The 26,087-nt window shown below is 40.9% G+C and overlaps 1 protein-coding gene and 1 long non-coding RNA gene across 4 annotated transcripts in view; one reads left to right on the forward strand and one right to left on the reverse strand.

The window, feature by feature from the left end:
* Positions 1-26,087, reverse strand: part of ANK3 (ankyrin 3) — a 347,313-nt gene that overhangs the window by 216,683 nt on the left and 104,543 nt on the right. The window lies entirely within an intron of this gene.
* On the forward strand, positions 1,569-13,335 carry LOC125329389. Its single transcript, XR_007205139.1, has 3 exons — positions 1,569-1,676; positions 2,266-2,326; positions 13,155-13,335. It is a non-coding gene; the product is annotated as an uncharacterized LOC125329389 (long non-coding RNA).

Below are 26,087 nucleotides of genomic sequence, written 5' to 3' on the forward strand. Positions count from 1 at the left end.
TCAAAATATGCCTCAGGGGCATACTCACTGAACAACAACATTACCAAAATATTTCTAGTTGGCACTGTAAATTAACCAAAAGTAAGGAATGCAGCCCAATTTAGGAGCAAAGCTCATAAAAAAAATCCCAACAAAACCAAGCTGGTTTTACCTTAAAGTCTTCAAAAAGATGTATTAAGGATATGGTGAAATTACACATCATACCAACTACCTCCTGTCAATACAGATTTTAAGATACCTGTGAAAGTAGCTTTTCACTTTGAAGGTTCACATTATTGTGACATCAGGCTGGAAGGGCTAGAGTTAAGTGCCTGTTGCTATTTTCATTAAAGACCATTTTATGCCTCAATTGCTGGAAAAAAAATGATTTTACTTTAAAACTAGTCTTGGCAGGCAAATGCTGTAGCCAAACATGTGGGTTAATAGATTTGTCAAAATGAAAAACATCTAACAAATAAAAAAAAAGAAATGGAAGGAAGCTCACGCAGCAACTGACACCTGACACTAACCTGATCCACGAAGTTGACATTTAATCCACCTATCACCTATTTAGAGAAACACAAACTGGTATTTATTAACCAGCTTTACTGTCTCACTGCTATGTTATCCATCAGCAATCTACTGATTTTTCTTTAAAATTATAAACACTCAGGCAGGTCTAGAAATCAGCATTCTTCTTCATGTATCAGTATGTGCAATCATTATATCCCCTCAACAACATGTCCACAGGCTTCGGGCTCACTAAGACATTACATCTCCCCAAATCTGCAATTCCAGCACTTCAAAGACTTAAAACCTTGCTGCCATTGAACGGCCTGTAGAGCACAGCCTCCTGCTGCTCCCAGAAAGGGTGTGGAAAAGCTTCCCTACAGCACACATATCCCTGTCCAACCCATACAAATCCTCTTCTTGTTGCAGGGGACAACTGCAAGCTCAGCTGCTTGGAGGAATTGAGATAAATTCAAGTTGCTGAGAGGGAAGCAGTGCCTGTGAGCACCCCAGAGGGGAATGCTTGCAAGGCTCAGTAGGACCTGCTGCTGTGGGACAACAGGATCTGACAGCTGGCAGCCTGGAAGCTGAGAGCAGGGACCATTCACACCAACACCACCCACTGCCGTGCTTCTCCCTGAAACAAAGCTGCTGGAGAAGGCAACTCCAGTCACTAATAAGATGGCATTCCTTTTCTGCATCGCCAGGTTAGACACAATCCAATGCCCCTTAGACCCAGTGGAGGCCCAGAAAGGGACAGAGGTGCTACAAGTCTGAGAGTACCTGTAACCTGTATTTCTAATTATTCAGGAACTGTTCTCCATATCGCCATTCCTGGTATCACAGGACTCCTTTTCCACCTGTGAACAGTCTCAAGGATCAAACCTTGTTTTCCTGAAGACTAAAAAGGTACTGACTATGGAGAAAACAATTTGGCTCCTTCCTTCTAATGACAACCTGAAGCATAATCACCAGCCAGTGACACATGCATGGATCTGCCAGGAGAGCTGCTCTAAGGATCAGTAAACCAGCACAGCACAATTACAGCAGCCAGAACCAGGCACGGGGCACAACCCTAACACCAGTGAAAAATGTTGGCTGACTTCACCAGAACCACAGGAGAAAGCCAGAATCAGCTGAAGCAGGCACAGGAATGGAAGTTTAGAAGAACAAGAGAAAGCAGAGGGGTTTGTATCTATCCATTCCTTCCACCCCAGAACAACAATTTCCAGGAAACTAAGTTGTAAGCACACAGAGTGATCAAGTGTTTCCCTCACGAGCAGAAGCTGCAGTCAACAGAAATTAGCAAAGTTATTCCCTATGTAATTTTCCATACCCATCTTGGCATCAGGGAATTTTATGAGTATTTCGAAAATTAATACTTTTGATGAACATTAAAAGAAATCAAGTAAAAAGTTAGATCATCAACAGAAATATTTACTGATTAAAGCTCTGACACAGCATGTGCAAGAGTGAAAAATGCGAAATTAGGCAGTAACTACCCAAAGTCCCGCTGGGTGCCTGAAGCTTAATTCTTAACTGTAAGCTATTGTCCCAAAGGCACAGAATAGAAATCCATCTCAGAGGTGCACAGAGCCTTTTGAGTTGATGTATTTAAGTGCATGACAAGCATTAATAGGAGTTACCCAGATAAATTCCAGCATATCTACTTGCAAAATATATTACTTAACCTAGCTGAACCCACAATCTATTTTTTGTTGTTGTTGTTGAATTGCCAGTAAACTGATACGAGTTTTAAATAAAATTCTTTTGCAGCATGATATACAGAGACATGACTTTGGTGCACTACCATCTTGTGGACTATCTAGGAAAAACAGTAAGTGGAGTTTTGTATATACAAGCAGCTCACATTCAGGGTCTATACACTGATCTGTGCAAAGAGCCCTAAAACTGCATTGTGTAAATACTACACAGAACTAGGAATAGTTCTTTGATTTCTTAGGGCTTAGCAGATTGCATCAAATTCCTTTTTGACAGCTTAGCACCAACGTGTGGTGTCACCAGCCTTTCCTGGGAGAAGGCTCTCCCCAAAACTGCAACATTACACAGAGCAGCTGTAGAAGATCAGTTAAACACTGCTGGCCCCAAACCTCTGCTGCACAGTTCCAGGCTCTCACCTGCACAGGTGTGGGAGTTTCCCCTGTAGATGCAGCTGCACTTTGTGGCCTGAAGAATAAAACCATAGCCTGGTACTCAATGCCAGTGCTGGGAGTTTGCTTAGGTGGGTTAAGTTAGCAATGTTTTACCACACATTCTTGTGTATAAACGTGTGAATGTATACATGTAATATTTGTGAAAATGGATTTTAAGGTATTATTTACGTGTGTGTAGGCATACAAACGTTGTGTGTGTGTAAACACACACATATATTGTAAACACTTGAAATATGATAAATTGCCTTCTAGAACTCATTGTTGTGGGTGTTACTTCTCTGCAATACAGTTAAACCTCCAAGATGATTCACTCTTCTGCATCTCTTTCTCATAAGATATTTCTTGTGTGCACCCAGAAATACACTAACAAATTTTAAACTGTGAAGAATAACATGATTTAAGAATTTAACTCAGTGTAATGAAATAAGTATACAAAGAACAAACCCACATTAGACTTTCAGTTCATTCCCTGGTTATATTCATTACCAACAGCCTGCTCCCAACTCAGCAGCCTTAACAACCAGTATCACATTCAGGGATGTAACAGAGACAACACTATTTCTTTCCCCAGTATGGAGGTGATACCTTAATCCTTTATCCCTTCATGATAATTCCCAAATCCAAAACTTTCTCACCGTTCCAAGCATCACTGTTCAGACTGTCATCAATTTTTAAGAAATACTCTGCCTTCCCTCTCACTTAATTTCTAAAAAGTCCATTGCCAGTGCTCCCTCATCCTACTTGCCATGATCACACTGTTCCCTGAAACCCACAGCCAGCCCTCCCTTTTCCCCAAGCCCTGTTTCAGGGGGAGAGGACATACTGAGCTTGAAAAGTAGCAAAACCTTCAACCTGTTGACCTACATAACTTACATTAATCAATGTAAGTTATGACCTTTCACTGCAAATTTCTTTTCTAAAGCTGGTGACCAAGATAGCTTAAGCTATAGCTTGAGGAACACCCAGAACTGGTGCATATACAAAAAAACAAGACAAAAACCAACCCAAAATGTTCTCCTTCAAAAATCCCATCACCTGTTGCAGTAGCACCAGCTTCCTATAGCTTTCAGACAGACCCCCTTAAGTCACAACAAATTACTTCAAAAAGAACAAATTCTGATTAAGAGTCCCTGAACAGAAAGGGGTGAGGGGGAGGTGTAACACCACCTCTCTCTGTGAGGAGAGCTTTCCTAGACTTGCATCCCATCCAAAAAAGAAAATCATAAATACCATGGCTTTGTGAGAAAGAAATGAGCGTTAAGCAGAGTTGAAGTTGTCAGAAAAAAAAAGTTAAAACATTTATAAAGAAACATTACTGCATCTACATAATGGGGTCACCAAAAATAAAGAAAAATTTTATTTCAGAGCAAATGCAATTGTTCCCAAAATGGCATATAAACCACATTGTACAAATGTTTTTCAAGACCAGGAATTAAAAACATAGCTGGCAGCTCTTCCACAGCAAAGAAAAATTCTTCTAGGATTAGCATGAGTAACAAGCCATCTGACAAGTCCTACAACTGATCAAACATTGACAGGGGTCACTGTCTGTCACTAAGGTACTGCTGTAGATGATATTTATGGGAGTCACCATTTGTGATTAAGGTACTGCTACAAATGCTAACACACAAATGTGGCTTTCTGCTTTTAGTGATGTGCTGGACACCAATCACTGCTAAAGACCAGACTGAAATCACAGATCAAAACTTTGCACTACCCTATTGATTTTTTACTTTATTTGGAAGGAAATACAGTAACAGCCCGAAATATAACTACCACCAGAAGAATCAATTCCGTTACAAGTTAGAATTCAATTGTTTAAATTTTTGTGGAAGAGGAAACTTTTAAAAATACTTGAGATATCAATATTGTTTCGGGGAAAAAATACAGTTTCACTCCTAAAACTTACCCATGCCAAAAAAAACAATGGTAATCAACATACATCAACAGTTGACTAACAATATTACAGGAGAGGGGGTGGGAGGAGCTCAAATCCATGTCTTAACAAACAAGTGCCTACAGCACTTACAGATAAAGACCAGAAAAGATAACCTGCTCTCCAGACTGAAAATCACAGATGTGAAGACAACAAAACCAGCCTGACTAATCTAGTCAGCTTGGTTTTCACCCAAACTGAAACGAAATTAAAGTTCTTGTTGGCAGTTTTATACCGGATTCAAAGAGAGATACGGACCCATGCAATAGCAGGGAAAGAGAAATGCTGGGCAGCCCATGGGAGCCTTCACTGCTGCTGGATGTCCTGGCTCTGTTCTGTGAATCAGCACAGGCAGGACAAGCCAATCCCAAAGCACTGGTTTGCTCCTGCCCATGTCTGCAGCACTGCTGACTGAGAATATTTCATGGCATTTCATAAACCCACACTCTTATGGGGGTTTCTATCACGGATGTGGGCGGCTGAAAAATACCCTCCTTTGAAAGCAGCTTTCACGGCTCAGTCATTAATGCAGAGTTAACAACACGCCTGCTTTGTGAAACTGTTCCTGAATTTATAAAAATGAGGGTTGCTTAAGGGCACCCTGAACTATCCATGACACGAGAGTTACTGCAAAGGAAGTGATGGCCTGTCCTGTAGCAAACTGTGCTGCAGCCAGTCACCAGTGTGAGAGTGCCCAGGAGAAGCCCTTTCTAATTTCAGAAGCCTGGAGTCACTAAATTTGATTTAGCTGCAGAGATGGTGGGAAATGCCGCTAGAATTTATATTTGTATCTAATGAGAAAATGACATGTAAATTTTAGTTTGGAATTTGAACCAGTGTCTTGATCTGATTTCAGATTTTGATGCTGTTGCGCTGAGCTCTGTTAATAGAGATGCCCTTGAACAACAGAAACAATTATCTGAGGTAGAATACACTCATCTCAGTAGTTAATCTAATCCCTTTTATACTGACATAGCAATTCCAACATGTCCCATAAAGCAGGGAGCCTTGGAATTTTCTCACAAGATTTTTTTTAGTAAGTGCAAATAGTCCTTCTATTAAAATATTTTATTTAGAAATGCCCACAAACAAAACCACAAGAAGTTCCACCTCAACATGAGGAAGAGATTCTTTCCATAGAGGGTGGCAGAGCACTGGAACAGGCTGTCCAGGGAGGTTGTGGACTCTCCCTCTCTGGGGACATTCCAAACCCACCTGGATACACTCCTCTGTCACCTGCTCAGGTGACCCTGCCTTGGCAGGAGGGTTGGACTGAATGATCTCCAGAGGTCCCTTCCAAACCTAACTATTCTGTGATTCTGTAAAAAAAAAAAAAAATCTTTTTCTTCTTTATGGATTTTTTTTTAAGAGCTGCTAAAATTTGCCATCTGCTACTTCCTGCTTTTTGCAAAACATAATTGATGAATTAAGTATGTTCTCTCAAATATTTTTTTGAAAACTTTTAAAAAAAATTTACTGTATTTTAAATAAATATAAATTCAATTGGGAGTGAGGTATTCCAGCCCAGAGTTTACATGAAGTATTGATACAGCAAAGAAAATTTTCAACTATAAAAATTCACACATGTATCCTTTATGTATCTATATGTAATAGAGGCTATCAGTATTATGAGCTCCAGAGCACAGACATTTGTCACCATTAACTAGAGGCAAATATAGATGTGAAGACATTTAACAGTTTTCAAAGAGCTCAGCTCCTTTGGTGTTCTGACATTCAAACAAAATGGTTGAAGTTTATATTTAGAGTCGATGCATATTTGTAATGGTTTCCTCTTAGAAACATTTTTAACATACCTTTGAGAGTTCAAATACTTGGATTTTTAAGGGGTTTAGTTGTAAATATATCACAATATCAATATTTAGTTAAGACATTTGCTAATACATTTCCATAATTTTAATGTAATATCTGTCTTTAGAAAGGAAAAAATAACTGTTGGCTAGCTCAAGCAACAGTAACCTAATACCTCCAAAACGAAAGGGGCTTGTTAGTAGACAACAACAACAACAATAGAATATAACTTTCATGTGAAAATTATTCTGACAGTGATATTATCCCTCTGTTGAAAACTACAAAATGTCCCATTGCCAATTAATGGCTAATTCAAAAGTCACTCAAATAACAAGCAGGAAGATCACAGGAAGTGCATATGGCAAACACATCCTGACATCTGACAACAGCTCGAGCCAACACAACACAAAACCTCACTCCCTGATGAAAACATGGCTCCCCTCTCCCAGGAAAATCAGCTCTCGGGTGCTGAGGGAGAGGGATGGTTTCCAGAGGCCATGAGCAGGGATGGCAGGAAGTGACAGTGCTGAATGACAGGGGACAAGCAAAGCAACATCAACGCACTGTCAGCAGTGCTTCCAAGAAAAATCAAAATCACGTGAGCAGTTACAGGAGAGAAGAGTCTGGCTAAAACCTACACTCTACCCAAACCCCTAAAGCCAAAATATTGGCTGATTTAAAGCTGCTTTGAACAGAGTCACTAACTGTGTATTACTCTGCTTCGGGTTTAGCTGCACATTATAACAATAATCTTGTGTATCAACACACGAATTTCAACCTTCCCCCTGTAAGCCCTATCAGCAACTACATTTAACTAATTACTGACATCTTGGGAGCATTCCAGTGAAATCCCCACTACAGCAGCACTACAGCAGCAGGCTCCCAGAGTGCATAGGTTCAGAGAGGAAACTGCATTTCCAATGCATGCAAATAACTCAAACACGGCTTGTTTCCCTACAGGAAAAATCGCTGTTGCATATAGCATGCTTGACACACTGTCACATTACACCATTCAAACATACAGGGGGTTATTAATGATATTCCTAACAAGAAGTAAGCTCTTTTTAGCAGTAACCAAAAGCATGACATGACACATTGACAAGTAACGTGACAGCTCCTTTCTAATCAAACGTACTCAACGTAAACAGCAATTCGTGGTCTGACACCCAGTGACAAGCTAAGCTGTCCATAAAAGCAAAAGCAATGCTCTGAGAAGCTCATCAATGCACTTAAAAAAAATAACTAAAGCTCTTTTTCCATCAAAGGTGGTCTGTTCTGTAACATGAAATCTCTATTTCTCTCATGCCACGCCACAGTGCAAAGGCTGCTTCCATCCCCCGGCCCAGCCGCCATCTGTCACTAGAGGGTGCAGTTGTTCTGTGTCTTAAACCGAAAGTATTGCTGTAATTATTGACTAAGAAAACGCTCCTGTATGACTCAGCTCTTTCGATGATTTTGTTGAGCCACACATGTACCGCATTTTTAATTTACATTCAGGAGGCTTATTTCCCTTCAAGCTCTCCAAATAACTAAACTGGCAGAGAGCATGCACTCTCTAGAGCAAGGGAGACTGTCCGGGTTTTAGATTCCAGGTGATTTCAACACTTTTGACTCTATATAGAGTGACAGCTAAATATTTGCAAAAGCAGAAGTTCTGTTACAGGGTTTACCACGTTATCCAGGCTCCTTCATTAGGTTGTTGCTGTCTGCATGCTTGTTTTTACAGCAGTTGTATGACTGACTTTCTACCATTTCATTCTTTTGTGTTCAAAAAGACGTGATGTTCTAACAGCAGCCTGGCTTTAGCCCTGCATCTGAAAATCGAAGTGAATATCAGAGCAGGCAGTGAACACGGGTAACAGTTCAAGAGAGCTCTAAGCAGCTTACATTCTCATTTCTCTGCCCTGGAAACCAAACAAGGGGAGCTCGCACAGTCCGCCCTTTAGCATGACGGAACTGCAGATGACCTGGGAACCAAAGCACTGACAAGTTTGGGGTGGTGGCCACAGCTCAGTGCTGAGGGCAGGCACAACACCCCGGGGCTGCAGGAACTGCTCTCCAGGCAGCCGGAGCTCATGCACTGACCAGCGGTTTAGTGCCAGGATTTGTAAATGGAACTCCCAAACTTGTGTTTGGCAGGAGCTTTCAAATCCTTCCCCAAAAGAAAAAGGGGGAGGGACACCTCTGCTGACATCTCTAGCAGATGAACATCTGGAAGAGCAGCCCCAGGGCAGGGAGAGGCACCGGTCACAGAGCAGGCAGGCAGAGATCCATCCCCTCTGAGGCTGAGGAACAAGCTCAAGTGGCAGTACACACGACCTCTTTACATTAGCTTTTCAGTGGAACTATACCGGCAGATTTCATACAGGAGCAATACTGTTCAGTGCACTTACAAGAGATCACGCAGGCTATGTCATAGATCATGTATAGTCAAGTCAAAATTGCCTCTCAAAATACAGGCATTTTCCTCACCAACACAACTCTTCTCTGAAAACTGAGACACTATTCCCACCCTCTTACATCCAGGCTCACATTTAGGGTTTGGCATCTGAGAACAAATCATGTAAAACAGTGAGAGAGGCTCAGCAGCAGCCAAATGTCAGCAAGGGCTGTGACTGACATTATTCCACAAGCCTAAGGTCATCGGTGTCCCACACCCAAGGGAAACGGGGAGGGAAGGCAGCTTCCACTTTGGGGACAGCATGATATATCCCCCCCAAATTTATAACCATTTGCTTCTGAGTCCCATTTCCCTCCCATGCAGTCCTGCTGTTAGGATGGACATGTAGCCTATTTTAACAAGGAACTAAATTCAGCTAAATTTACACTGCTGGGAAGGCAAGCGAGTACCTGAGCAGCCCAACAGCACCCCAAGGCTAGCAAGAAGGGAGAATTCTCAGGTGCAAGTTCTGGCAAACTAGCATGTGGAGCTTCCAGCAGATCCACAGCACTGCAAAGAGTGGGGGATCTGAAGTGGTAAAGTTCATGAGGTATAAGTAATTCTGAAAGTTTAATCCACACAATCATCTCCGTATTCAACAAGATTTACACAAAACCAACTGTAAGACTGTACTGCAGCTTTCCAACACTTAAAAAGGGCTTATAAGAAAGACTTTTTAGAATGGCCTGTAGTGGTAGGACAAAGAGTGATGGTTTCAAACTAAAAGAAGTCAGATTTGGATTAGATACAAGGAAGACGTTTTTCACACTGAGGGTGGTGAAACAGCAGCAGGTTGTCCAGAGAGGTGGTGGATGCCCCACCCCTGGTAACATTCAAGGACAGGGCTCTGAGCAGCCTGGTGTAGTTGCAGATGTCCCTGCTCACTGCAGGGGGGTTGGACTGGATGGACTTTAAAGGTCCCTGTTAAATCAAACCATTCTATGGTAACACAGTTCTGAAAAAGGAGGAGAGCTCCTAAGAACACAACCTTTGTGGATGCCGTACCCGAAGAGAGCAACATAACCCCGGGGAACCCTTCAGGGATGAAGGAGGAAGAAGGAAGATGCTCAGTCCTCTTGGGGCAGCAAAAGGGAAGAAAAAACAGGCTAAACTATCATTTCAATGTGAAGCAGACTCCCCAAATCAGAAAGCTGAGTACTGGCTGAGGGGTTCGAGAGAAGAGCCCACCGTTATTAAGATGGGTAAAATGCAAGTGGTTTTTTTGGTTTGTTCCTGAACCTGGTTAACATTTATCACTTCACCAAACTGCTGCACTCAACCATGTTATTTTCCACCATTTATTCAGTTAAATGTTTCAAGATACATTTACAGTGTACTGAGCCCAATCTGAAGACATGAGAACCTTGTTAAGGGGATGAATGAGGTAGCTACAAAAACACCAGCAATATTCAGATTGTTTGGTTTGAACTGCATGAAAACCAAAAGATAATCTTTCACTGTTGCTTCTAGATAGAATTAAAATTAGATAACAAGGCATCTAACACATTGGAGAGGAAGAAAAGAGGGAAGAAAAACTAACCTCCACTTTGTTCTCATATGTGTACAAAACCCAGCATGCACAAAGAAAAATTAATGGCAATATGTCAAGTGAGAACATTCTTTGAGCTCTGTGCAAATTATTCATATATAGAATTATTACAGTTGTCGCTTTTAGCAAACTAGTTTTTTTTTTTACCAGCAGTATTTAATACTTGATGTAATCTATAAAATTCTTCAGACAAGAGATTATTATTAACAGAGGAAAATGGCAATCCACTGAGGTTACATGACAAGCCTCACTAACCTGTAAGCACCTGGGTATTAAGGCACATCCATTAGGTGTGGGCTTTTTTTCACAGAATTGTCATTGGCTTGTGCTGAAACAGCTGTTGAGAAAAGTACGTGACAATGCAAAAAGAGAACCCAATCAACTTTTATTTTTTTAACTTGTCCTGGATATGAATGTATTTTTGAATGTTACATGTATGTAGTAATCTAGACTTGCAAATTATACCTGACATTTTTCAAAAATGCTAAAGGGGCAGCTACAAAAGCCACTGTCATTGGCTACAATGTCTGTAAAACCTATCAGAACTTTATTTTTTTAATGTTATAAGCAACATATGTATTTTAAATACACACCAGGGAAAAAAGAAAGTGAACTGAGAAAAATCTGGAAGCCAGTTCCAGAAATTGGCATAGATGAAATCGACTATTTTTATCACGTTCAACCTCATTTAGTATTTCTTCCTACAAAGCAGTACAGATGAAAGCAGTTGATCAATAAGAAATAATCAGCATTTGAGTGAGCACAGCTAAAAGAAATTGTGAGAAAACAAGAAATTCAGTAGACTGAAACATGGAAAACATTGTTAGTTAAATATAAATATTGTCAAGGGCTGTTAAGAAGCAAGACAGAAGTGATTCATGTTCATCTACAAAAAATGTGAAAAGCCAGTTTCTACTGCTTTATTTTCTTCTTAAAGGCTGGCTAGGCTGCAATGAAAGCTTTCTTTTTTTCATTAAAGCATAAGAGAGGAAAGCTGAGTGCAATCATCAGGTTCACAAGATGTTAGTGGCATGGTTTCTGCCTTCAGAGCACAGACAGAAGGGCTGGCCCGTGGCCTCCTGGGCTTTGCTGTAGTGTTGGAGCCAAATGTTTGTGGGGGCAGGTGGCAAGAGGAATTAACACTTGCTTCATTCAAGAGCAAAGTCTATTTATCTGCCTTCCAAGCTGCACTGCTGATGAACAAGGACCTAAGCCACCAGCATAACTGAAAGACAACATATTTAAATTTTAGGTTGTATTTTTATAATTAAACTGTCCCCCTCACATAAAATAAATCATTTGATTAAAACAAAAAAAACTAACTGCAGTATTTGATGTGTTGTTCCAGAAGTAAATCACTGCAATCACAATCAAACACTGAAAGTTAAAAAAAAAAAAACCACATGGGAAAAACAAGAGGGAAGCGTGGATAAATCAATGCCAACATTAAGTAGAAGACAGCTTGCAGAACGTGAGAAATTACAAAGAAAAGGTTGAAAAAATCCAGGGTGAAGGGAATAATTTCTACAATCAAAAACAATGTTAATAGCTGCACATTTTTAGAACCTTAAACTGCAAATGACAGAGAGATGCTGAAAACGCACCTTCACGTTCATCTTGGGTAATTTTCACAAATGTTGTCTCAATATTTATATCCATAAATATATTCAACTTTATATTGAGCAGGATTGAAACAAAAACGTCATTTCACACCCCTGCCTCTCAAGAAAGGCATTGCAAGCTTACAATAGCAACCAGAAGATATTTCAGAGATTCTAAACAGATTAAGCATCTGAAACCCCACAGGCAGAGTTTACAAGAAAATCTATTCTGAACCAATTAATGAGAAAGGGGAGGGAGCAAAGTGTGCAGGGCACCTAAGGGCAACTAATAAACAGCAGGGAGATGCGGCTGAATTTATTCATTCCTTTCCAAACAGAAAGGTCACAGGCTAAGCTGAGAAAAGGAAAAAGCTACAAAATGGATGATCAAATGCAATCGTGGGCTTTGACTTTCCTTCTAGAATTTCAAATTGAGGATCTAGATTTCTACACCCCATCTCTTGCTGTGTCACAGTTCACTGCATTGAAGTGGTGAGAAGCTATGGAAATAATGCAAGAAAAACCAGATGAATCAAGAATTTGGGGCCACTTCTAGAGAGACTCACTTTCTCTACAAGTAGCTCAAAACAAAATAAACACACTAAAGCCTATTACTTTGCTGTACTTGGGATTCATGAGACTGAAATACTAGAAATTAACTGAACTTTTCAGAGCGAGCTGGTTGTCTAAAGGACTGTATGACTGTTTTATGGACCTTCACACACTACATCAATACTAAATGCTGATCATACAAAAGGTTTTGTTGTGGACAGTAAGGGTCAGTATGTTTGAAAAATAAAAATCCTCACAAAAATAGTAGATCTAATCCCTCAGCAGTAGTTTATAACTTCCACATTATTTTTCCTTGTTTCTGTGAACTACCTGTTAACTTCACCTACAGGTAGCCAGGCAAAACATCTGAAGGCATCTCACTGTTAGAGAGCACAGAGATGGCACAGGGGAACAAAGGTGATGTGCAGAGATTGTCTTAATGATGCTGTCACTGTTCACCTCTGGCCCCTGTCAGGTATTTCAATTGCTAACAGGTTTCTGCGAGTTGATTTTGTTTTCTGTATTAACAGTCACAAAGAAGTTTCCTTTAGCAATGTTAGAAAATAATCCTTATTGATAAATAATATGACTGTTTTCTCCACAGAGCATAGACACCAGACTGCATGCTGCAACTGTCCCTGCTGTTGATGTCTCCACCAGAGAGGAGTAGCTGCGGGATCTCAAATGACTGCCAGACTTGCTGATGTCTGGACAGGAATAAAGCATCATCTAAATAAATAACTGCCTGAACAACAGTTTGACAAGTGAAGTATCTTTGACAGTCATTCTGGGACAGTGTGACATTGGAAGGACAGCAGTGTCCATGCTCACTAGCTGGCTGGTTTAACCCAAAGGATGCTGAGACTGTGTCAGGGTGCACTCTGACCACCGGCCTTCAGCAGGCTGGGTAACAGCCTGTGGGGGTTAGACACCACCAGTATCAAAAGGCAGTGTCTGAACACCAAAATCCACTTTGCAGTAACACATCACACATATATTACTCACAGCATTCTGCTTCTGACCTTTCCTGGGCACTGGTTTATTTGGCTTTTGGAGTGAGACACTGCACAATAATGCCATTCAGTCCTGAGGGCTGTGAGGAACTAAACAATTACAACCATCCTGGAGCACACCCATTGGCTCATCTGTTCTTTTTTTCTTTCTGATTGTCTATGAGTAGGGGACTTCTTGATCCAGCTGGAATACTTTGTGCTAGTCACATTTTGAAGCCTGGTTGGTTTTGGTTTTTACCCTGAAAGGCTGCTAACCATCCTCAACCTGCTTGCAAGCCAGCTCCACCAGCTGTGGCTGCCTGCTAGGGCTTAAGCTCCAGGGTCCCAGAGGACTGAAGAAATTTCCCTTTGAGCTCTGCTTTTGCATTTTGAAATTGCTGCTGCATTTCTTATCACCACCTCAGCCTCCCAAATTGCTTGTGGCAAAGAAATCCTGTGCTCTAAACAACCTATGCAAAATGGGCATGTGTCCTACAAGATTTTTTGCTCTGGCTAGGACTACAACTGAAGCTGCATTTGTAACTGTAAATTCTCGCTGGGACAGATTGGTAAAAAATATCATTCTTGCCACCATCCCTCTCTGCACTGCAAGTATTAAAAAAAATGTGCAAAAGAGCTGAATTGGAGATGCCGTCTGGCACAACACATTTTCCCACTTAATTTTAATTCAGTTTTTATCTGTATATGGCCTAGAGCTACAGTTTTTCTTTCTCTTCCTATTAGCCATAAGTCATCATCCCAAGACAAATGGCATCGTTCACACAGCATGTTTCACTGCTTTACCATACTGCCTTCATGGGAATGAATCATACACAAGAGGGAAGCAGAAAGCAAACACCAAAAAGAATGGCCAGCAGCACTTACATTTCAGGAAATACTCATAAGCTGCTGTGATACAGCAATAGCAGAGGTCAAAATCTGAACAGTGCATGGAAAGAACTTGAATAATCTTTGATTTATTATGGGAATATACATAATAATTATGGTGAAGTATTAAACACCTACCCAAAACTACAAGAATGGCTATAATCATCAAGCTTGCAAACACTATATTAAACAAACTGAGACAAGGTGGATACAGCTTTAACTGCACATACTTTGTTGGTATTGAACAGTGCTCTTCCCTTCAAACCTGCTGATGCAGTCGAGTAGTTTAAGTGGATCAATACAGATAAATAAAACATTCATAGAAAGCACTATTTTCTCATAACTCAGATTGGGCTGAGAGAATACATACCTCAAATAGCATCCACCCAAACTTCAGTATTCTAAACACCTTTATAAACAAATGGGAATTACACCAGAAAAGAAATGCAACATTTTCCCCAGAACACCTGCCTCACTCTCCCTGATTTTTGTAGCACTTCTTCCACACTTCAGAAAAACAACGAACAGAAGCAGGATGCACCTTTGCTTTGTTATCCAAGGTCTCTTTGCTTTCAGGCAGGACACAGAACTGGGATCCTGTCTGGTAATGATTGTAAGAAAAAAAAAAACAGAGATGTCTGTCAGGACAAAACTTGCAACAACACTCCCCTGTCAGTTTGCAAAACAGCTCTGTAAAGGGATAGAATCCAATGACTGGATAAGAATGGACGGTGTTATGAACAAAGAAAATTTTCATTGTTGCCGTGGCAGGGGTCTGGAGAAAAGGCATAAATGTGTCAATGCAGAAACATGTTTACAATATGCAGTGCTTTAAGACTTCTGAACCTCAAGCCCAATCACCACCTTCATATTTGTATCATGCCCACAAAGCCAGCCAGACAGCTGAGACTTCCTCAGAGCGAGTCTGGTTTTCATGTGCAAACATCAGCTTGAATGCCCTGCAGATATCTGGGAAAGAGGAAAAACAGTGTGGCTGTAAAACAAGTAAGATGCAGTTTAGGAGTATCAGGGGTGGCTGGGGCAAAATCTGTGCCTATTCCACAGGAGCAAAGCCAGGAAAACGTACGTGCACAAGGCAGGGACTGTAACCAGCCTTACAAAAGGAGGGAGCTGACCACTGGCCTCCCCTGCAGGCAGCAGGTGCTGGGCAGAAGCTGCTGCAAATATCTGTGGTCAGCACTGGAGAACAACTCACGCCTTGCCTGTGCCATGCTCTGCACGGCTAATCCGTCACCGGGGATTTTTGAAAGGGAGGCACAAAAAGGAGGAACAGGAAGGGAGAAAAGACAGCATTTAGCAGCATTTAACCTGTACCTCCAGGGACAGCTCTACCACAAGCGTGCAAGGAGCAGGGCAGGGAACTGCCCTCAGTTTTGGGCTGAGGAGAGAACTGCTTCGGAGCGGCCACTGAGAACAGCAAAGCCTGACCTCAGAGGCTGGCCAGTGCAGTGTAAAATAAAAACACCCAACTGCAAATTCAAACGATATTTAAGTCACTACAGAGCCCACGGTTCAGAATTTGTGGACATAACTTATATTTTCAGTGATTTCACCCTCTCCCACGTTTCGGAAAAATAAGAAAAATAGGGTGCCACATTTTCTGTCCACGGGGGGGCAGAAAGGGGCCGCTCTCGACAAAACCCTTCCCTTTCTAACCAAACAGGTAATTGCACGCAGTTTGTCACCCCTTGTTCTATTTCCTTATTTCTAATCAGGGGAATACATTATCCAATTTTCCGAATTACCCTTAGCTCTTTAATACTGCATATAACAATCTGATAATATTCTCATCAAGCCACTTTAACAAATTCAAGTGTTCCTTTTCTTTATTCCTCACAATGCTAAATCTTCCCCATTTGCTTGTTTAAGTTCTGTGAAATAATGGTTCATGGATGAAGGGCAAAAATGCTTTCCTCAAGTTGTCTGTGAAGTGCTTCAGCAACAAGATGTGTTTATGGAAGGCTTTAATTACCCAGCAACAGTACAACGCAACCTAAACATACATGTTTTCTGGCATAGCTTACAAAAACGCACTGGACTTACTTATAACACCATATATCCTGAAATCCAGTTCAATAAATTGCACATTATGTTTACAGTTTAAAGACTGTTAAGAATACTTCTCCCTGGGTGTTTACTTTCAGGAGACTTTTTTTTTAAGATTCATCTTTGACGTTTAATTACACGTGTATAGCTGTGCAGAAAATAAACCAGTTCGTCTCCTAGCTATCAGAGTTAGAACTGATCTACTGGCCTTCCTGATTACTCTCCACTCATAGGTATCAAAGAAGCTTCTCAAGAACATATTTCCTAAGCATTCCTTACAAGTGAGTAAAAATTTGCTGTTGATGCTAAGATAAAGAACCAAAAGTTGGCTGAATTTCGAGACACTCAGTTTTCCACTGCACAGAGCTACCTGAAGCTCACTCTGTACTACACAGCACTAGGTACATTGTGTTAACAGTTCACAGAGCTGTGGCCTTTAGCAAAAGATGCTGTCCAAACATCTCAAAGCATGAAACATACTGCAAAGTGAAAAGAAGGGCAGAAAAATCCTAATAAGACAACCAGCAGCTTGTCTATTGACAGGTGAAAATTACAATGCACGGAAAGCCACTGGCTGAAAAAAAACCAGTCAAGTTCTGACAAAGAGCAGAGCAGAACTCCAGTCTCTGCCCACAGGAGTGTACTTTTCAGTTCAGGAAAGGAAGGTGAGAGCCAGAAGTGAACTTGTTTGCAAGCTAGGTCCTACTTAACAGTGGGTGTTGTCACACCAAGAGATTAAGGGTGCTCTATTCATGACTGGTTAGAGAACTACAGCAAAGTAATCTGAAGAATGTGAAGAAACTACTCCTTTCTCCCAAGACAGTGACCTTAGCATTCAAAACCCTTATTACTTGTTAAAGGCTGCACCAACTGCTTGACCACTCCACCAGGTGCTAACCTGGTGTCCAGCCCAAAAGTTGAGCAATGGCCCTAAAATTAGACACTGCTTTGCAGTGGAAGCACGAAGACCGGATTCAAACTCAGAAACAGCTGAATTACCGTCCTGCCATGGGTCCTTATCCACAGACAGAGCCAAACTGCATCATCAGTGACTGTCCACAACCCAAAAGCCCTTCCTCTGACTAACCTTGGCCACCCTCTGGACAAGTAAATCCTTCTGGCTTGACATCACCTACATTTCCTGGGATATTTGTGGAGCCACCAGAAATGCAGCAGCAAGGACAAAAACAAAACTATGCCCAGCGAAGCCCACGGATGCCCAACATAAAGATCTCTAGGCCAGGCCAGGCGATGCCACAGCGCTCTTTGGTGGCACTGAAATGCTAAACAAGAATTGAGGTGTTTCCCATAAGACTGAGTTTTAAACACATCTGCAGTCACCATTAATGCAGTCAGTAATATTTCACTGTACTGTGGCTCACAATGAAACATGAAGATGTATTATCCTAATCATCATCTCAGTAAACTACAGGGTACACTGATGCATCTTGTCAATTCACATCATTTTCACTGACATTTCTGGTTAGCAAAAAGAAGTCTTCAGGCAAAAAAAGCACACTCACAGAAACATCAGTTATAACAAGCATGTGGCCTTTTTCCCTGAAGACCCAGCGCTATCTAACCATTACATTTGTTCAAGGCATCTTTTCCCTGAATTTGCTTCAAGAAAAAAAAGCTTGATCTTCATAGTGACTTCTCCAATCAAGTTGCATCTAGATCACTTTCCCATGATGTGCAACCAGTAATTTTACTGGATTATTCCATACCTATTTTCAGCAAATTTCTCTATATACAAAAGACATGCACTTAGCTGAGACCTCTCCAACAGCATTTTGATTGTCCATTGTAAAGCTTAGCAGCAATGAGATTTAGCACTAGCAGAATAATAATACTTCAGCTGTAAAGCTCAAAGCAAACACCACTGAGACATCAAGATAAGACTAAGCTCACCTTAAGCATGCAGGTTCTTTCAATTCCCATAAAAACACTGATATTTTGAAGTACAACTGAAAAGAAGCACTTAGGCCTACAAGTCTAGAGCAAATCTCAAGTCTCGATCAGATCTCAAGTCTAGATCTTCTCTGCACCCAAGCCACAAAAGAGCAGCAGCTGTTCTGCAGAACCTAGGCCTGTAAAGCGTTACTCACACAGAGCATTTCACGTGGAAATGCTGCATTTGGAAATCAGTGGGACTTGCACATACCCTTAAGGCTTCACAGGAGTGAAGTCTACAGAGAATATAAAGTGTGTTTCCCAGAAATGTATCTGCCAAAGCACAGGGATACACCATCAGACTTGTTCATTTAGGCTTCCTCCTCTTTGCTATAAAAACCTTATCTTCAGGGTTTGGTTCTCTTAAATTAAAAGTATGACATGTACTCTTTTCCCAGAACAATTTGTGACTGAAACATTTTAATTGCTGTTCCACTGAAGTGAGCTAAGGCATCACTGTACACCAAAACCACAGTGCACTCCAGTGACTTGCCTTTGCCAAGTTGCCTTTGCTGATTTTTGCTCCTTAGCAAATCAGGGTTGAGAAGCTTTTCCCCATTTCTTAAGAGTGAAGGAATTACTCTTGTTTTGTAACTCCATTTTACATCTAGCAAGTAAGCCATTCATGCTTACTTTGCGCCACGGCATTACATAATTAACTGGATCCTACAGTCAGATTAAACTGTGTAGCTGTGATACTACCAAAGCTACATAATATTCATTACAGCATTTGGACTAAACCTTTCTCCAAATGGTATTCCCTTGTCTACCTAGGATAGCAGTAAAACACATCTGAGTTAAAACAATTCTTGAGTTGCAACTTAGCTGAAGCTTTGCCAATACTTCTGGTCTCTCCCATTAACTACCTAAAAAACTGGATGGTATCTCAAAGAGTAAAACCTTCTATGCCATTTGTATTCCTTACCCAACACAGGCTACACTGGTATCAGCTAGTCCAAGGGCGAGAAATGCTCTCAGTCTAAGCAGGACAAATTGTCCCCTGAAAATAGTATTTGGATAGAGGGAGGGAGACAGAAGCATGGAGCCTGACCTCCACAGTTAGAGCTTCCCTTTGCAAATCACATACCAGTTTCAGAATGGCAGCTCTGTTCAGTCTCTTTTCATGTCTAAACATCTCTGATGTTGGAAAACAAAGTGCAATATGGAGAGATTAAGGTTCCCTTGATAAACAAGCCAAATGCAGCCCTGCAGTCACCAGGAAAAATCACTAGGAAGCTGAGCCTTACAAACACACAGTGCAAGACAATACAAAGGCACCCTTTTCAACCTCTTACCAACAGCATATTGTTATTTTCCTTCCATAAAATCCATCAATATTTTCCTAGCCAAGGCATGAAGTTAGACATCTTTCACCCAACACTCAACATTTCTTTGCTTAACCAAAAGCCTTTGATAGAGAGGAAAAATCATGCTTGAAGCCACTACAGTACACTGGGTTTGTTTGTTGAGTCTCTGCGCAACTGCTGAAATATGTCAAACTGGGGAACATTTTACCACTTGGAGAGAGCAGATTAAAGCAGTAAATTACAGAAAAAGTGTCCACACACCTGTAAACTCTGCAAATGTCCAACAATAGCCTGGCACATCGTATTCCCATCCAGCTTGGTGCCCACTGGTTCTCTTGCTTAAAGGCACCATGGGATGTATCATGGAAAAACCAGGTGTGCAAGACCAAGCAGGTTCCAGTCTTTTCCCAGTAGACATTAAATTTGCCAGCATCATTTTCCAGGTCACATTTGGCACTGCAGTGTCCACCGAAGCAATGAATAGGGACAAGATGAAACACCTGTGTTTGTAGTGGTAAAGGCAGCTGGGTTTGGCTGGGCCACTCGAATGAGCTTTCGGTGCCAGGTACCAGTGATGGCAGCACTGGTCCTGAGGGCTTATCCCAGCAGCATGATGGGGAACACACAGCTCCATCAGCTGAACGTTGGACAGAGGGGACCACCAGCAATGATGAGGTTTAAAATTTGCCTTTCTCTAAGCTGCTTACTAAGCTATGACTTGGTTAAACCATTTCCACAGTATGGCCACCTCACTGGTGAAACCTTGCTGTGAGTACACCTGCTTAGTGGAAAGTCAACATTATTAAAAAAAACCACTGAACAGTGACGCTCAAAATCTGTTCACAAAAATAAATACCTCGACTGCTTCAAATTCACATTTTGTAATAATCACAAACTGGCAGTATGGGATCCTTTAATGTATTTGTGTTTTAGTCTTTTCTAACCTAAACACAGTTCAGGACCACTTAAAAAATTGTACATTACCCATTTTGATGCAGATGATTCAAGTACGATTAAACAGACTTAGTCCAGCTATGTTAACAAACAGTGCTTCTGTGCAATTTATTAACTGAAGTTGCAGGAAAAAAAGTATAAAAAAATTTGAAAAGGCAGAAATTAACTACCCTGGATTAGAACAGAAGAAAATGCATTTTCATCAGCCTCACTAAAAGAAGACATCAACTTCCCATGCAGGAACAACAAAAGAAGATTTCATGTGTGCCAACACTGCACAGGATCAACAGTAATTTGCAGTTTCACAGGGTCCTTTCCACAGGGAGAGAGAAGAGGCATGGGAATATCAACGTGATTCACGATACATTTACAGACATTAAATATTATACATTATATTTACTCCTCCTACATGAATACATTCATCTGCATCCATATTTTTAAAAAATGGCACTTATTTTACAGTCACCACATCTTTTTCATATACAAGTAGCTCTTGGAGACAGGTGGCATTTACTAAATGGACACATAATGGAAGCCACACGTCACACATGACAGTCAATTTCCTAACCTGAACTCACAGGTAATGGTGTATACTGCATCACAGCTGACACTTCTTTGATAGTTACTGGCCTGCAGTACTTATTTTATAATATTATGGCTTATCTTTATATTCAGAATATTACAATGTGAAGGGTAGGAAAAATTTAATCTAAGAGCTTTGGACATTTTTATTATTAATGCTATTTTATATTGGGTGGGGTGCTACTAAATTACTTGATTACTTGATAACAGCTATCCTTTTCCTGGAGGAAGAATCACCCTGGTGCTTTTCCACTGCCTTTGATTGGGGTAGACCCAGAAATCCTCCATCACCTCTAACAAGCTTTTTAAAGCAATCAAACTCTGGGTCTAGTACATTACACATTATCACCAACTGTGTCAAACTGACTGCAGTGGTCTGTGGTATTAAGCTGTCACTTAGGAAGCTCCAAAGGAAAAAACCCAAAAGAAACCCACATGATTTCACTGTCAGGAAAGAAGAATGATGGCAAGATGTTGCAAGTATTCTGAATTTGACTGAATGTTTGTCCCCCTCCATACTCCCCTTATCCCCTCAAAAAAACAGAAAAAAACCCCAAGAAAACCAAAAAGGAGCTTTGTCTTTGTTCCTGCCCTTTATTCCCAGCCCGAAGCGTGCAATTGATCAGAACAATAAATTGATCAACGCAAAATTAAGCAGAAAAAAGTAATATTTCTGCCTGATCATTTCCTTCCCAATAAGCCAAACAACACACAAACAGTGATAACAGCATAAGGAAAGAAGGAGTGAGGGACCAGAGAGTGGAAGAAGAGTAAGGGCAGAACTGCCTTTTTCAACAGGAGCCAAACCTCATTAAAATGGTGGTGAGACTCCAACCTGAGCACGTCTGAAGGCAGAACAAGGCTCCAGGTTCTGTATCTGGGATAGCTGCAAGGAAGAAATGCCCTGTCACACGGAGCTACAGGAGACAGCTCTGCTCTGTGGGGATGTGCCAATCTCAGCTATGGACTTTCCCCCTCACTGAGCCTTCAGGTTTAACAGTGGCAATCGCTGAGTGTATCTCACAGTCCCGCCTCCAGAAGCTGAATGCCATTCACAAAACCTAGAGGCAAAGCATAATATTCCCCTGGCAGATGTCAAACAGTACCTCCCACAATATCCCACATACATCAGCTCCTCTACACTCTAAAGCCTATTACCAAGTAGGCTTCAACAGGCAGAACACCCAGAAACTGCTTAATCATTGACTGTGTAACTTTATTTTCTGACCTTCTCCACAGCCAAAATATTAGGCAAAGATCAAGGTAAGCCTTCCCTTGACAGTATTGTGTCAGTCAAGTGTTCTTGACCATTTAAGATGTCCTAAGTTCTTGTTAGCACACACTGAGCTCTCCCAAATACACATTCATTATAACACAAACTGTTTCCTTAAAGCTACTGGACTGGGACAGGTAAAAAGAATATATGACTTCATGAGCTGTCAGAATCATCATGGGGAAGGTGAAGGTGGGTTAGCTGGTGCTAAGGAACACAAAACATATTCCAATATGATGACCTATCTTCATATTATTCAAATCTTTGACTTCTTTTTCCCTTCCTCAAGAAATTTTAACAAATTCTCACCCAAGTTAAAAGATGAAAACTCTACTCTGTTTGCACAAACACTTACCAGAGCACAGATCCACAAAGTTTCCAAAGCCCTGAGTCATTTTCAAAGAAGAAGAACATTTACCAGCACCTGAACAACATTCTTTCTAGTCTGGTCACTGAAGAAGAGGAAGTACTTCTATTACGAGCAGAGGCTCAAAACCTCTCAGATTAAACGAACTGGAAAAAGGCAAACAGAAGGCATAAAACATGTGATGTGCATTTCTGAAAACAACTCTGATGTAGAACACTAGACATCTGGGAAATAAACCTTGATAAAGAAGGGGAACAAGAACAAAGACAAATACTGCAAAGAAGGAAAAAGAAGAGCTAAGGGATTTGCATCTAGAAAGGAGTACAAGAGAGAAGCCTGAGGCTACTGCAAAACAGAGAGAAAGCAGGGTGGGGCTTGACTAAACCACAGCGAGGAAGAGAAGATAATTCAATTTAAGCAGAACGGAAAAAAAAAAAAAATCCACCATGACTTCCAAAGCAGACCTGGGTTTTATAGGACACAGACAGGGAAGAAGAGAACCCTAAGCACGTGATATTGGAGGATTTTCCAAAACTGAAGATAAATTGGGATCAAAGGGAGATGGGCAAGGCAAGTGGTCAGTACTGAAGCACGAGACAAGAAACGGGCACTCAGGTGATGTTTCTTCCTTTAGGGATATCATCTTCTCTTACTGAACACACCACATCTTTCAAGATTCTACATATTAATCTCCCCATATATATCCTGCTGTGTCCTCCATTATGAAGCTATCTATTATATTGTCCCTTCAGTCATATTTAATTGACTTTGCCAAATTAATCACGAAAAGCATAATCTTCTTACATATTTTATATTCTGTTATACAGTCTTAAAGTATCAATCATCGTTATCCATATATAAATAAAAGTTTAAAATTCTAAAGTGAGAACTTGAATCTTTTCCTTTGAGTTGGAGAGATCTGCTTTGTTCTGCCTTTCTACTAAATAACTAGTATGCATTTTGGTTCATTTTTGGTTTACTTCAAAAGCAAAAGTTTTCTTGTGAAAAGGACATCGCTACATCCTAGTGATTCTAGGTATGTAAATTTTGTGTGTGGTGGGTTTTTTTAGATGTTTCACTGATTCCTGTAAGTTTCTTATCACCAGACATTCTCTGGTTTTCTGATTACCACATTCAGCAGAGAAAAATTTCCACTGAACCAGAATATTTCATCACTCTTCCATATATTTCATCTGTGGCTCTTCTATCTGTAGCAGGTAGATTTAGTAAGTGCAACTATCTGAAGTTGTCTAAAATTAACTAAGATTTACTTGTTATACATACAAGACTTCCTTCTAGATTTGGAAGCAACAGTGTCATCCAAAAGGTGTCTTTGGGTGTCGTTTGGAAAGAGAAAAGTTTCCTGAAGGTAGCCAAGGGCAGTTTTTCATGTTTGGCAATCAGTCGCCATCACTTGCCAGACGTAGAATCTTCGCTCTCTATTCACAGGAAGCTTTCCCGACAGCACTACTCACAAAACCTCCCCAGGGAATGTTTGATGAACTGGTTGCAATATAGTTACTCTGCTTTTTAAAAGATTCTTGTGGAAGACCAAGAAACAATATTGCTAATTACTTAACTGTTTGACTGGTCATGGCAAGCTGATGTTGCAACATGTCCAAATTCCCAGACGAGCTTCCTGCCTGCCACTTTGCTTGTGTGCCCGATTTTTGGTGTTCAGTGTCACTGTCTGACAATTCTTCCCAGAAGTGCCTGTGAGTCACAGTGCTTCTATAGGAGCAGCTCAAGCCACGTGAAGACAAGTGCTTGGCCACCTCAGCATTCGGGGCCACGAGCAGTGGCTTCCAACATCAGCTTTTCTCTCCTCCTACCTGGCAGAATCTCTCTCCTTGATTTTCAGGCCCAGACACCATTTTCAGCTCGGAGGTACCCCTGTTCTACTGCTGTGCCAGGACTGTTGGCACTGCTCTTAGCCACTGCCTCAGCAGAAGGAAACCATCACATTTTAACTGGCCTGGTTTTGCTTGCAATTTTGCTTTCTTTTCTTGCCCGCTGCTGAGGAAGACTTTGTAGCCCAGCACAGTCACGGATGCCCTACCACATCTTTGGCATTCAATTTCCTGTTTGCTTGTGTGTCACTGACTTGTCATTGCATCTGATGCTAATCTGAGGTTGACAAGTAATTTAATTTTGTTGTTTTGAACTGCTTTCATGTCACATATATGCTATCTCATCCTCATGAGTCACCACTGCCTGCCGCCTGAAAATAATGTACTTCTCAGTGTAATGATTTCTTCTGCTACAATTACTCTACTTTGCTACTCTGAGGGCTATCTTCAATTATGCTGTTTTTCTCTGCTGGACCCAGGTTCCAACTTTCATGCATTATTTGCCTGTATTTGTACTTTTACAAAGAAAATAAGTCCTGCAGCAGCATTTTCATCCTCATCCTGCAGCATCTTGCGAAATTCCTGTCTGCCATATTTACTTTGTGCTTGCTGTCCCCATTGTCTTTGGCTACAGCTTAAGTACATTGCCTTCATCTGGAGCTTCTCAGGACCTTTAGCATGATTTTTGTTTGCTTTCTCAGCCACGTTCATGAATTTTTCATCCTTGTTACAACTTTCCATGAATTATCTTAACTTTGATGACGACATAATCGTGTAAAGCAGCCACCCCACCCTGAGTAAGGAACACAGTGCTCTATTTTTCATTTGTGGATTACAACAGTTCAAAAGGTGCCTCTCGTATATATTTACATAGGAGTGCATATTTTGTCCCAATTTTTCTGCTATGAGGCTATTTGAACATAATATCTTTCTAACATGAAGACATTTACAGAAAGCTTCCTGAATTTTGTAAAGCTTTTCCCAGCTTACTGCTTGTGAATTGCGCACTGACTTTAATCCGTCTCAACTAGCAAACTATTCTTATTCCTTCTGCTTCTCCCAATCCACCAGCAGTTCATGGTGCTTGTGGTTTGTACTTCTCACTTAGCTATCTGGGTCTGACCTACGACATGCTGCCTGTATGAATTTTTATTTGTAAGTTTTGCCAAATTACCCTTTTTTAATTTCACAGGCCTCTTTTGGGAGCCAAATCACTGCTAAAAAGAGCATTTGCTCTGCTGCAGCAGAAAGTTTGTTACAAGAAAAGGTTTTTATCAATATTTCAAAGAATGTTTTGCCTTTCT

Source organism: Corvus hawaiiensis, chromosome 8 (assembly GCF_020740725.1).
Source record: "Corvus hawaiiensis isolate bCorHaw1 chromosome 8, bCorHaw1.pri.cur, whole genome shotgun sequence".
In the NCBI taxonomy this organism is placed as follows: domain Eukaryota; kingdom Metazoa; phylum Chordata; class Aves; order Passeriformes; family Corvidae; genus Corvus; species Corvus hawaiiensis.